A 14711-nucleotide genomic window follows, 5' to 3' on the forward strand; every position below is an offset into this window, starting at 1 on the left:
TAGATATTACACCATGTGAAACTGCACTAACAATTTTGACAACCCCATGAGTGAGTCAATGTCAGCAAGGTCCAAGTATTTTTAAATAATATCATTTTTTTGCTCCTTCCCTAGACAGAGTCTCTACATTATTCTTTGTAGGTCAAGAAAGTGAAACATGCAATTTATTACGCTCCTTAAATTACTATCCTTTGCCTGGCTTTATTCAGAAATGTCGGCTACAAAAAACTCCAGCACAGCGCGGTTGAACTTGTAGCAAATCTTCCATCAATTTAGCTAATGCATTTAGACCCCCTGCTTTTTTATTCAGCGGCTCGGCCTGCACTTAAAGCCTAAGTGAACCTGTTACATTAAGCAGATGCCTTGAGAGCTCAGGAAAAAGACATTTTGTTGCTAAAGGTTGTTGGGATTGCAGGTAAGAATGAGATTAAATCGAGACAATGAACAGGGCCAAGCAGGCACTCCAAAGAGAAAACAACAAGGCTCAAGATTTAAAGGAAACGCATCAGGACTTCCAGTTATGTCGATTTAATAGGGAGAGGATTGATTTAAAAATTGATATCCTACTAAAATGGCTTGGGATTTGAGGCCAGAGCCTCAGGTGCAAGAGCTCCCTTCATGGAAGCTCCACACTTTTGTGGATTTTGGATTTTGTTTTATTTTGCTATATGGCCAAGCATGGCAACCTCTGAATATGTTTCACAGTCCTACATTGATTTCAGTGCAACAGTGTTGCATCTGACTAAGTCAGAGTTCACACCAAGGGCCACAAAGCTGGCTTGTCTACACAAACCTGAGCGAAGGCCAACCACTGTTTAGAGCTTGGACCGAATGCTAAACTATGATTAATCTATGCAGAAGTTTACAATCCCACTGAAGAAATGGCCTAATGTGAAGTTTTTACTCCATAACACATCAAATGTGAAGACTTACTGCGATTGTCAAGAATGAGGGCTTCCCCTGATCCGCACCTCTGCCACTAGTTTAAGGACTTATTCCTGTTCCCCTTGTGTGACACCATCTAAATGCCCTATGAGGATTTATACAACTTTCACCCCCAATGGACGCCACACCTCTTTATGCAATGCTGTCACCGCAGACATCTTGTCTGACTCCAAGATGTCAGCATTCCTGAAGGCGAAAAGTGTACAAAACCAAAAACAGTTATTTACAGAACGCTAAACATAACAAGGCAGAATATTTATGGCATGTAAAATATCATACACTCCTCTCTAGCTAACATAAACCCCTACAAAACACTCATTTATTCCAAAACCTGATTGACTCTTAATCATAAATCTTCCATACCTTCTCACACAGACCATCCAAAGGCTTCATTAATCCTAACATTTCATTCTCTTCCCCTTCCAACAGCTCCTTACCTGGCCACTGGCCGGTGGATTCTGGGTGTTGTTAATTTTTCCAGGCTCCGATCAGGCTGAGAGAGAATGGCTAGCCCAAAGGGCACCCAGAAAGCTTTCCAGGACCAGCTCTATACCACCCAATCTTTGTCGATAACAAACATTCTCTGTCACCAGTAAGCCAATGTGTGTATGCTGTGTTATCAGCTGCGAACAAGATAGCCATCACTCACAACACTTTCTATTTTAGATAGCTCTCAAACCTCATCATCTAAGCTCCCAACTATGGTATATGCATTATATTTGCATCTGAAGTTCTGGATTACATGCTGTGCAGGTGATGAAGTGGGCTGAAATCCAAAGAAATGTGTCCTCTAATAAACTAGCTAGTATTTAAGGTGCCACACGACTCTTTGTTGCAACATGCTCAATGTGGTCACTCCTCGGACATCACTGCACCACACTGGTTCTCTCAAAAAGACCTGCCTTCAATCACATAAAACAGATGTGTGAATCAATAGGCCCTCCAGATGTTGCCAGACTGCACCTTCCATCATCTTTAGCTAACATAGTCCATGGTGAAGAATGCTGGGAGTTGCAGTCCAGCAATATCAGGTGGGCCACATGACTCCCTCCCCTAATGTACAACGGTCAGGCAAATGCATGTCAGAGTGATCTGTCAATGGCTGTTTCATCACAAGAATGACACAGACCCTCTTCACTCAGAGGCAGCGTATCTCCAAGTCACAGGTGCCAGAGACAAAGGGATGCGGAAGGCTTATCAGGTCCAGGCAGTCCAAGTGAGCATGCCACCAGAAAACCTGGTTGGCAGCTGTCAGCGGCAGATAGCTAGGCTCAACAGACCTTTGCACTCATGCAACAAGGTGTGGTTCTCATTCTGAGAGACATTGGCCACCCTCCAAGTACATGACTGAGGTGAGATGTGAACGGATGGCTTTGGCAGCTCACAGTCTGCACTCCTCTGTCCCGAGACCACACACCAGCAGACATTGACCTGTGCAACTTTAGCCATGAGAACCAAACCATTGTGTAGATAAGGCACCCACAAGCTGGAGGCCTTACAGATACACCAACCTACAACTCCCATCACTTGGTTAGGTGGGCCAGGGATGATGGGAACAGTAGTCCAAGACATCAGAAGGGTGCCAGGCTGCATCACTTAAGGATGAGGAGGAACTCGGGTCTGCTACCTCTGCACCAGACTATCCATTTTTAGCTTGACCCATTCATTCCTATTGTTCCTTCCTCTGAAATACCACCTACAGCACCTGGAATTCGTTGGAAGTCTCCCATCCAAGTACTAACCAGGGCTGACCTTGCTTAGCTTCCAAGATCAGACAGGATCAGATGCCTTTAGGGTATTTAGGCCCTTCCCCTTACACAAGGGGGCATGATATAGCACTTTGAGAAAAAATACTGCCAATTTAGGGCAGCTTTTTTAAAAATCAATTGTTTAAAAATCATGCTAGAAGTACTATTGTGAAATATTTGGAAACGGTTTCCCTGAACATAGGCGAAAGAAATATGCCAGTGCAAATGAGAACACTTTTCTTTAAAGGTGAGAGGAAAACCCTAGACTCTGTAATGCAGGGTTGCTTTAATTTAAAGCACAATTTAAGTTGCTTCTGTGAAGGATTTTAATAGTTGAAATCCCCAGCGAGGAAGCCTCTATTTTAACCATCTTTTCTTGTTGAAGTACATGACTGTTTAATATACTCCTAACACATATTCAAATATGTAGGTTTCATTACAAAGCAAGGTGTTTACTGACAATTACTTTCAAGCGTTGTCAGATTAATTTCTAGTTCATTAAAAATGGGACCCCTTGCCTCGATAGCTAGACTACTACTCCTCATTAAGATTTAGGGCCCGAACAGACAGGCCAAAATAAAGCTGCTACGGGTTACTTTGGAGGTATACTGCTTAAATAACACATGCATCTTAAGAAGCCAGAAGTTGCGCCAAAGCTATGCTCCAGTCCTTAGGACTGGAGTGTGGCTGTAGCACAGCTTCTGGCCTCTTAGGACTCATACATCATTTAAACAGCATACCTCCAAAGTGACCCGAAGCAGTTTTATTCTGGCCTGTCTGTTTGGGCCCTTAGTTTTTCTCCCCAAATTCTCTATTCGTTGAACTTCTTCTATGTTTTCACAGAGGGAGAGAGCGTAAAAAGCAGAGAAAAGGAAAGAAAGATAATGATAGTAGGTACTTTATGTACACCACCGGCAGAACAGGATTCATCAGGCTATTCTCCATCTCCATAAACCAATGTTAACCTGGTCATAGAACATAATTAGAAGTTACATAATTATCAGTCACGATGATATTGTTGGCTTGGACTCTTCTTTTACGACTTCCAGAAAAATGTCAAAATCTGGACTTAATTTTTTCCTCTCGACAGCCGACTTAAAGTTTCAAACTGATTTAGACCACAAATCTCTGGTTGCACGTTTTTAAACTGATTTTTACCAACTGTGTTGTAAGGGAGACTCACCCTGTAAAAAAAAAAGTGAGCAAACAGTATGGCGAAACCCAAGTGAGCACCTACGACAGAAAGCTACCCCAGCGCTTGCAGACTAATCCGCGCACCAGGCCGAGCGAATCAATGCCACAGGCTTTGCTCCTGGCACGCTGCTAGTGCTGGCGCTGCTTTCAAAGTGGACAAAAGCTTTTTCTGCAAAGCCTTCGTAACTGCACTTGAAAGCCGAAGCCCACAAATGCATTTAAGGGCAACACACAGAATAGCAGGAGCAGATGGCCCTGAAGGCTGGTTTTCCATTTACTTTCGGATCTGTGTTTTAGGAGCTCTGCCAAATGGTGCATATAAATAGCTATCCCATTAACTGGGAGTGGTGCCCATAGGGTTGCACCCTCGGCCATGACCATGACCCCACTACCCTCCATGGGGCCCATCTCAGAAACCACATGCTCCCTCCCCAAAGGAAGCAGATTGGCAGGAGGTCGCATCCACAAGGGAAGTGGGAAGAGTCAGAAAGGAAGTGGTCAGAAGGAAAGGCGGCCAGCCGTGAGAACAGATGGACACAGACATCTCTTTGAAGTTTGTCATTTTTTAATTTTTAATGAATTCTTGGCATTTACATAGTAGGGACTTAGAGCAGCAACGAAATGATTCCCAGCAGCTTGTACACTAAGCTTGGTAAAGTCCTCTAGACAGTCCTAGAGGAAACACTTCTCTAGTCATTTGTTGGTCCTCTGGCATGACCCTATGGTCAAATTCTGGTAGATGTTGACCACAGAGTTGCCCTCCATGGAGGACCTGGAGATTACTAGAGAGGTGTTCTCTTCAGTAAAAAGGATAGTGGTTTCTTATTTGTGGTTTTTCCGCATTCACAGGGGTCCTTCGCCCCTAACCCCAGAGAATGTGGAGGGACCACTGTACTTGGTTCACTCCATACTGGTTCACAGTATGGTTTTATTATCCTGAAGTGCTTTTTTCACACTTGATTTTCTACCTATTCTATAATATCAGTCCAATTGCTGTTGTCAAGTATTCTTGAGGCTTATTCTGGGGTTCCAGAGCTTCCTACTTGCAGGAAAGCTCTGGCCATTTTATGGTGGCTTCCAGTTGAGCAAAGCTGGGGGGAGTCATTGATGAATATTCTTTACTGACCCACGGTCAGTTTCTATTCCCAGAAGTGGGGAAGGGGCGTTTATTACTTATATATTAGCTTTAAAACATTTTTAAAAGGACAGCAGTAATTAACACCTTTCTCTCTTCCTCTGAGAGCTGAAATCGACAATAAAGCAATCAAAAGAAGCTCTCTGAAGGGAGACTAATTCCACTAATCCTTATAGATCACTAATCCCACAGCCACATTGAACAGCCACAAGAAAATGGCCAGGGCTTGCAACAGGATATTTTTAAATATATATATATATAAAGATATATTAATTTTTAACAGTGAGTCAGGGATACTTGTGTACTATGTATATCCTGTCTTTGAGGATGCATCTCTCACCATTTAGATGCAACACTGAATGCAACACAACATACAAGCAGCACATTAAATGACTAAAAAGCAAGAAGCAAGCAAAACACGACCCCTGCAGAAAGCTATCCGTAAAAAGCTAAACAGGACCAATATTTTTCAAATCCTCTTTCAAACATCAGGTCATGCTGTGCAATAGTGCCTGGCCCCAGGTCACCCAGCGAGTTTCCTAAGGACTTGAAGCTGGACTTCCCATGGTCTTCTCAAGCATCCTAACCACTCCACTGGCTCTTCAAATTTTAAAGACAACTAGGTAAAGCCCAAGAATGACTACAGCAGTTGCCTGAAGTGGCCGCCTCACTTTACATAATGGTACAACCAGTCCTAGCTCCAGAATATTGTGAGAAATTAATATGGAGGACAACCCCATCTTGATGTGTGTGCTTGCAACTGTGCTCTTGACCAGCTTGAAGGTTAGGTCCTTGGCCTCAGGTGACAAAAAATATGCCTTGAGGCCTAGTATTTGCAAGTGGAAACTGGCCTGTGACAAGTTCCTAAACAGCAACGTTACTTCACAACCACAGCTCCGCAGCCTCCGAACCTTTCTGCTTCTGTACTGTGGCCTATTTCCGGATCTTCACTTGACCTCTATAAAGTCCCAGGAAACCAACACTTTCCCCATAACGCTCACCTGGCACCCTGGAACTACCTGAGCCACCAACATTTATCTGTTTTTAATGAGGTTAATACAACAGCTATTATAACACTTCCCATTAGAGTCCTCAACCTCTCCCTTTAAAGCAGATCCTGACAGCTGATCAACCAGTGCTGATATCAAGATCCAGCGACAAAAGCACTGTTAAGAAAAACAGTAGCCCCATTAGACACAAGGATTTAAACCTGTCTGGGTTACAAGAAATAAATAAACTGACATGTGCCAATTCATGTGTGGTTTCAGGACCTACAGGGAGTGAGGCAGAATGTGATAACAGCTCTGAACCCAGACAGTTTCATCAAGAAACCTGCCATTAAGGGTACACCGAAGACCGCATGACATGGCTCTGGCTCTACTCTTTAAACCACTACCTTGGTATTATTGTTAGTACATACAGATGTCCATAAGTCCATTTGTGTTGTTATTACACCCACACATTCATTAAAACAAGACAAGAGAGCCAAACCCAAACGCATTGCTGCCTGAGGCCAAGAACAAGATGGCACTCCCTCCCATTATTCTTCATCCCAAAGCCAACTGGAATGGCACATGAAGCTTTCTTCGTCACTGTGAAAGAACAGCATCTGCTTGCTGCTTCACCCACAGCTCCCTCATTTTACCAGATTAAGTAAATGCTTCACTCCCTCGAGTGTAGTGATTTCCACATTCTGGTCCTCCAGGGGTTTTAGACATCAGCTCCCAGAAGCCTCAGCCATCTTGGCTAATGGTTTGGGATTCTGTGAGCCAAAGTCCCAAACACTTGGAAGGGCCGAGTTTGGGAATCACTGCCCTTAGTGGTACGGCCAGCTCCAGCTTACACCAAAAGCACATCAGGTCTCTGTTCCAGCTTGTTTGGTATCATCTACCATGCTGGGAGCTCTAGTTCAATACATCTGAAGCGTGTCACAATGATCTACCTGCAGATCAACAGTAACTGCTTAGGCTCATCGGACAAAAAAAAGTCTTCCACGTCACCTACTGCTCAGTGCTTTGAGCTGGTGAGGTCCATGATTGAACCTGGGACTTTGGGCATGAAAAGCATGTGCTCTGCACTGAGATACACCCCTCTTTAAGGTAGGTAGAATTCTTCTAACCCAGCAGACTAGTTTCTGTGGGCACCAAGGAGATCTGGGCTCCTGAACCTTCAGCTGTCATGCTCCACCTGCAAAAATTCCCTCTTCCGCACAACAGGCCCATCCTCTTTGCACCTGGCCACCACACAGTGTCAGATTCCCACTGAGGCTGAGGGATATTTTGTACCTCTTCGAGTGCTGGAGGCTAGCTGAGCAGCACCCCATCTGCTCAAACAGTTAAACTGCCTATTTCCACAGGAGCCTTGCAACGCACAATGACCATCCAAAGACACCTCGAATTTGAAAGGGGGCATTTAGCCCTTTGGATTGACTGACTGTGTAAAGAGGCCTTTTAGAACTCCCTGTGCTCAGTGAAAGGGCAATCTTGCAACCATTAAGTCAAAGGATGAGAGTGAAGGAAAGGAAAAAAAAAGAAGAAGCAAGAAATAGCAGCAACCCACATGCCAACAACACAGCTTGACAATATCGCACAAGCCACGTGGATTCTAGCAACGGTTAAAACTACAGTCAGCCCATGGGAATGCTGAGAATCTGCAGAGATAGCGCTGAACAGCTTGGGAAGAAGAGGGGGGGAAAGAAAGAGATAAAACAGAAGAGAACAAGGACAAAAAAGGGAGAGAATCAACCAGGAAGAGAAAGCACAAGAAGTTCCATTGAAGGCATTTCTTTTGCACATAGGGACAACTAGATTCTTTGTTTCCTCTTCAGTTTATCTGCCACAGTCCCCATGCTCTGTGCATGCAATGTCATTTTACCCATCAGACTTCAACCTTATTCTGGAGGATTCAAAAACCAGCCATTTTGTTCAAGGCACATACACAACACGCCCACACACAGACCAAGCAGCAAAATCCTTGAAAAGATAGATAATAGGGTCTATCGAAACATAACTGCACTGAAACGCATATTTTACCTGTCCCACTGGTATGCAAACAGAGCATGCATTTCTGCAGGAAGGGTATGGAAAGGGAACCTAAAAAGTAATGAAAAATCCACAGGGAGACATGGAAATTGATTGTGGAAGGGCATATGAGATTTCTTAAGTCATAAGCCATAGAAAGATAGATATTTTATCTCCCGTCCGGTACATTTACCATGTACGGATATATTATGAGGCAACACATCAAGTGGATTAAGAGCAGGTAGAGTACTGTCCAAAAGGTGAACCGTTCCACCCACAATTCATAACTAGCCTCTAGAACTCCTTGCCCCCAAATGCAGAGATGGTCTAAGCACCCAGCAGACAGCGCACAAACACCCAGAAGCACTTTAATGAAGACAAAGCAGCCCACATTCCAGGATGTTCATTAAACAGTTAGCAGCATTAACCCATGAGCATCCTAACAATACTAACCCCGGGTCTTCCAGTACCATTACCATTCTGTATGACGTGGCCTGTGATGAACCGTGTCTTCAAGGAGACATTCGGAGGGCACCAAGCTTTTCTCGGAATGCCACCTCTCATGTGGATTTAGCAAAATGCAACCCACCACAAATGACACATTTCTAGCTCTCAAGACTTCTCAGTGCACACCAGCTCTCATGGTACAGTCCTCTCATGTAACAGCACTCCCTCACACCTTGTTCAAAGGCAACCTTGCATCCAAATCTCCCTGCAAAGGGAAAACCAGCATGTCAGGGAGAATGCTAATCCAGCAGAGGCTGATGGGTGTGATGCATTAGCGGCTTCTACTGCATGCCTTCCTGAACCATTTAAGCCAGTGCTAGTAAGGCAACAAGTGCATTTTGGTTTCCTTGACCTCAACGGTTCTCTGTGATTCTCCACCACACAAGGAAGAGTTATATAGGAAAAGTTAGAACTGGAATGGAAGAAGGGGAATTGGCTTTTTCTTTTGAAAGTTTGTTTTGCATGCCTGGCTAAAGCAGTGGCTTCTCTGCGGAGATGCTACTGAGACTAGATGGATATCTCAATGGTCCAAAACACACTGCAGAAATCATCCAGTTTGAGACCGCTTGAATTGCCCTGGCTCAATGCTAGGGAATTTGGAGAACTGTAGTTTTGGGAGACATTTAGCCATGTCTCTGTCAGAGACTACAATTCCCAGGATTCCTTAGCACTGAGCCAAGGCAGTTCAAGTGGTCTCAAACTGGATGATTTCCGCAGGGTGTTTTGGACCAACACTTTCAGAAGTGATACTTAAACGGCTGCCTACCTTTGCCCTGTTGTCAAAAAGGATCGCTTTACATTCCATACCATACAGCCCCACAAGAAAAAAATCAATGCAAGAGCATTTCAAACATGACCACACGCTCCACGTTCCCTCCATTGCAGAATGTCCCAGAGTTGCCAACTAACCACAGGGGAGTGCAAAGATGTGTATTCTATGCACCCAATGTGCAAAACTCAGCCGGGGAAGCTATTCCCAGCACGGCAAGACACCTTCTCTGCAGCAAACACCTCTGCCTTAGGCGGAGGTTAACAGGTGCAGCGATCCTGACTGCTTGAGAAGTTGGCAACCCAAAAGCACCACGGATTTTGCCCTTTCTCCTCTAACAAAGGCTAAAACCAACCCGTTGTTTCCCTCCTTGGACCCTCCGCAAGACACAACATGGCCGTGCCACAAATAATAAGCCTTAAACACAGCATCATTGGTTCAGTCCCTCCCTAACAACCCTACAGAAGGCAGCATTCCCCTACAAAGAGAAAGGCTCTTGCTAGATCTTTTCTCCAGGTTTCCAACCCCTGAGCTGTTAAGGAGAAGATCTGGTAGAATGTACCATTCTGGGCTTCCTCATAAGAATCCAGCGCATGGGATAAAACTCTTCCCTTGGACTGTATCTCCATATGAGTTGACTTCTGGGCTCACCTACGTGCCTCAAGACCACAGAAGAAACGCCTCTGGATCCCTCTTCCTCGGCCAACCAAACCTTGGATCCTCCATCCTTGTCACACACAACACCTATCCAGCATTTGAGATACAGATGTGGATCTTCAATGAAACAAAAAGTTAGACATATACAGCCCAGAGTTTCACAGAGCCACCGAAATGAAGAGAGAGAGAGGCGGCGACTACTGAAAAGCTTGCCTTTGAAAGGATAAAAGACACAGAGACTTTGGTGACCAGATAAAGGAGAGTGCTTTTAGGGGTTGGTTTCTTGGGGCAACTGAAACCCACTGTTTGGTGGATTCCCATTGGGACCTGAGAGACAACCTCTTGGTGGACCTAAGCAAGGGATCCCTGTTTTGTGGGGCTTGATTGGGACTTTAGGGACAATATCTTGGTTGGCCCCAGAAAAGGAGCCCTGTTTTTTTTTTTTTTGGGGGGGGGGGGGTTGCCCTGGGACAGTGTCTTGAAGGAGGATTTGTATTGGGACCTGAAAGGCAATGTATTCCATGGTCCAAGGAAAGGATCCCTGTTTTGGGGGTTGTTTGGATGGGGACTTTAGGGATTCGTTGCCCCAAGAAAGGGATCCCTGTTTGGAGGGTTTGCATTGGGACTTTCTTCTTCCTCCTGGTTCCATTTCGAAGCTTGAGATGAAGAGGAGGAGGAGGAGGGTAAGAGTCCTGGGATGGGGGCTATTACTAAGGCTGCGTCCACATTGGAGGGATAAAGCGGTTTGAGAGCGCTTTAAGTGCCCTGGCTCGAGGCTAGGGCAGTCTGGGAATTGGAGTCTGTGGTGGCCCCAGAGCGGAGCTTTGCTCCGCTCTGGGGCCACCACAAACTCCAATTCCCAGACTGCCCTAGCCTCGAGCCAGGGCACTTAAAGCGCTTTCATAACGGATTATTTCCCTCGTGTGGACATTCCTTTTTAAACAGCCTCCGCCTCCCAAGCCCTCCGCCTCCCAAAGGGCTCCAAGGCGTCCCTCTATCCCCCCCCCCCCCCAAAGCCCCTTTTCCCGGCCGCTCTTACCTCAGCTCCTCCGCCTCTCCCTCCGAGGCTCCATTGCGCCAAAAAGCCGCCCTTCGCCTGGCGGCCCAGCTGCTGCCAGCGGCGCCCTGATTGGCTGAGCCGCCCAGCCTTTCCTGGGCCCCGAAAAAAACCACGGCGAAGCTGATTGGCTGCGCCGCGCCGGCGAGGGGGGCTCTGACTGGTCCAGATGTGGAGGCGGCGGCGGCTGTAGTCAAGCGACCGCTGGCCTCTCCCGCCCCGCCCCCTTTAAGAATAACAGCAGAAGGCGGGAAAAGGAAGGCTGTCAATCAAGGCCGCCTGAGGCGATGGCTTGGCTGGACCCTGGCATCTGGCAAGGCTGCGCTGCCTTCAAGGTTGAAGAGCCAGGCGGGAGAGGAGAGACGTTGGCTTCTGCACTCCCAGAAAAGCTGGGCCTGCCTTAGAAGCAGAGGAGCCTAGAATGGGAAGGGAGCCCTAAGGGCTGTATAGTTTGACCCTATTCTTCCACGCAGGAATACATAGGATCCTAGTTGGAAGGGACCACCTAGGGTCCTAGAGTCCAACCTCATTCTGCCATGCAGGAATACATAGGATCATAGAGTCGGAAGGGACTACTAAGGGCCATATAGCTTGACCCGCTTTTGCCATGCAGGAATACAAAGAATCCTAGTTGGAAGGGACTACTAAGGATCCTATAGTCTGATCCACCTTCTGCCAACTAGAGAATTCTAGTTGGAAGGGGCTACTAAGGGTCATATAGTCCAACCCTCTTCTGCCATGCAGGAATACATAGGATCCTAGTTGGAAGGGACTACCTAGGGTCCTAGAGTCCAACCTCATTATGCAATGCAGGAATACATATAATAATAAAGACGGAAGGGACTACTAAGGGCCATATAGTCCAACCCTCCTTCTGCCATGCAGGAATACATAGGATCCTAGAGTCAGAAGGGACTACTAAGGGCCATATAGTCCAACCTTCCTTCTGCCATGCAGGAATACATAAGCTCCTAGAGCTGGAAGAGCCTACTAAGGGCCATATAGCCCAACCCATCTTCTGCCATGCAGGAATATATAGGATCCTAGAGTGGGAAGGGACCCCTAAGGGCCATATAGTTTAACCCGCTTCCGCCATGCAGGAATACATAGGATCCTAGTTGGAAGGGACTACTAAAATAGCTCTTTGTGGGTTTTTCGGACTCTGTGGCCTTGTTCTGGAAGAGTTTCTACCTGACGTTTCACCAGCATCTATGGCTGGCCTCCTCAGAAAAGAGGATAGTAGTTGAGAAGCGCAGCAATTGAAATAGTACAAGGCAGGGCTGACTATCCTTCTGAAAACCACTGGAAGTATTCTCTCACTTCATCATGTATAAGAAAAGATTGGGAAACCTGATTCCAGAACGGCCGCAATGTTCTTGTGAAGGACGCCATTAACTGGTCAGAGTGCTTAATTCTCCTCGCCCATATTTACACACCTGTGTTACAGTTACAAGAGCAACACCACACCCACCATCAACAGTAATGCGGTATTAGTGTTTGCTTTCGAACTGAAAACTGTCTTTTCAAGTCCCGACAGGGAAGCGAGAGGTGCGCCAACTCTGGTCACAAGCTGGAAAGGGGTGCAAAATGGACTTGGACAATGGTTAAGAAACAGAGACAAAAGCCTCTTTCATATGAAAGCCTCTTTGATTCCACTCAAACTGCCACAGCTGCATGCTATGGAATCTTGGGATTTGTAGTTTTGCGAGGCCCTAGAGCTCTGACAGAGACGTCTACGTGAAACTAAAACAATACTGCAATAGATTTAATGCATGCGATGCAAGATGTGGCACAATGCGAAACCAACAGCAACAACAGTAACAACGTGAAACTACAGGTCTCAAGGTTACACACGATGAAGTCATGGCATAGAGTGCCTCGGAGTTTATCACACTGGGGCTAATTTCGGCATGAAAGAGAGATTCAAGTGCATTGAAAGCATCCCGCAAATAAAGCGGCAATGGCGAGTAATTGTGTGAATGATTCTCACACGCAATTGCGCAAATAAAGGGATATCGGCAATGCACTGTCGCTGAAATCCCGAAAGTAAAAGATGCGTATTAATGCTACTTTGTGACTACTTTAATAGCGAGTTTTGCGCAACGTCGTGTGAAATCATTTCGCGTAATTATGTGCTTTTTCCAGGATATTTACTGGCTAAACTCCGTGAGATAAACTCCTATGAGTATGAGGTATTAAAGATAATAGGTATTAAACCCCTCATTTTCTTGTTCTTCTCCAGCCCTTTCGCCAAATGGCAGCACCCAGGAAAGGGCTTTGGAAGGTAACTTGGTAGCTACCTTGGGTCCCACTTTAGGAGAAAGGCAGGATAAAAATAAAATTAATAATAATAATAATTCATTTCCAATAGTGAGACAGATTGCCTGTTCATAAGTAATCCTACAAATGCCTGCTGAGAAGAAAATACTGCTGACATCAGTGAGAGTTGCCTTCTCATACCTACATTTAGAAGGCCAGCCTAACACTAGTTTGGAAAAGGCCGTGCTGTACTGTAAAACATCATCATCATCATCATCATTATTATTATTGGTTCTACAGCTAAACCAACATTTTCAGGTTCCTCTGCCTAGATGCATCAACTCACTGGAGGAAGAGGCAGGCAGCCTACTCCAAACCAATCCTCCTGAGTTACATTTCAGCAAACAAATTGAATCAGGATGGATGTACATTACTTTGGCATGTGCTAAAAGCTGGTCCGAGGTTAGTCCTCCCGCTGTTCCCCAATTGCATCAGAATGGCTTTCCCATCAGTAAGTTTTCAATAATGCAAGAACGAAAAACATAGTAATCGGGATTGCTTTATAAGTGGCCATGGAGCAGCAGGGAGAACCATCCAATTTGGAAACCAGTTCATCTCGAATGGACTTTGGAATGCAGGCGTGCCGTTTGGCTCGAAAGCATGGCATTACAATGTCAACAAGAAAGGAACTAGGCATACAGACACATTGGCAGAGGTACATGCTGAAAACTATCCCGCTGTCCCCCCAAAAGAAGTCAAGGGATTAACGCTGGCAGGATTTATATGGCGGATTGAGTGGATTCGATGGGCCAGTTAAGTTGATAAGGCAGAGATACATGAAATAAATATAAGCTACCTTTTGTGACCCAGAAGCCATACCCCTAACTGTAGAGGACTGTGGTGACTTAGTGCGTTCCTTCCCAACCAGCTGTAAGACTAGAAGAGTCCTGGTCCAGGTGAGATATTCAGACTTCATAAATCCCAAGTGATCAGGCCAGTCTCAAAGAAAGAGTCCTGTGACAATGTATGGACCCTACTTATTGCTGATCTGAGGGTGTCAATTCAAATTATAAATCCTATGCGTCTGGAAATGAAGTTGCAGGGCCAGTTTTAAGGATGGTGCTCAGTGCACAAAGACATAGGAAACTGGTCTTTGTGCATGGAGATGAACTGGTAGATAGCCTGTGGTGTTGGGACATAGAGTACCAATCCTCACATATATATGTCTACACCTGGCTTCCACCAAATGCATCTGAGGAAGTAGCATGAAGTCTACGAAAGCTCATCCTGCCAATTTCTTTCTTTCAGTGAGTCTCAAAGGTGCTACAAGATCTTGCTATGTACTGATTCTACAGACTAACACGGCTATAGCTTTGAATCCCAGTGTCCTGATCAACTCAGTTCCCAGCCCAACTAAGGC

The 14711-nt window shown here is 45.6% G+C and overlaps 1 protein-coding gene across 8 annotated transcripts in view; it reads right to left on the bottom strand.

The window, feature by feature from the left end:
- The window catches only part of LOC149290034 (calcium/calmodulin-dependent protein kinase kinase 2-like), a 40550-nt gene that overhangs the window by 25590 nt on the left and 249 nt on the right, over nt 1-14711 (bottom strand). Inside the window, exon 1 of one of the 8 annotated variants that reach the window (XM_089489974.1) lies at nt 11015-11098. The exons of the other annotated variants lie outside the window; for them this stretch is intronic. The gene's annotated coding sequence lies outside the window, so the exon portion shown is untranslated. Of the gene's footprint in view, nt 1-11014; nt 11099-14711 lie in introns of those variants that run through there. 8 annotated transcript variants of the gene reach the window in all.

This window comes from Sceloporus occidentalis, unplaced genomic scaffold (assembly GCF_023333645.1).
Source record: "Sceloporus occidentalis isolate IW3139 unplaced genomic scaffold, rSceOcc1.0.p SCAF_41, whole genome shotgun sequence".
NCBI classification, from domain to species: Eukaryota; Metazoa; Chordata; class Lepidosauria; order Squamata; family Phrynosomatidae; genus Sceloporus; species Sceloporus occidentalis.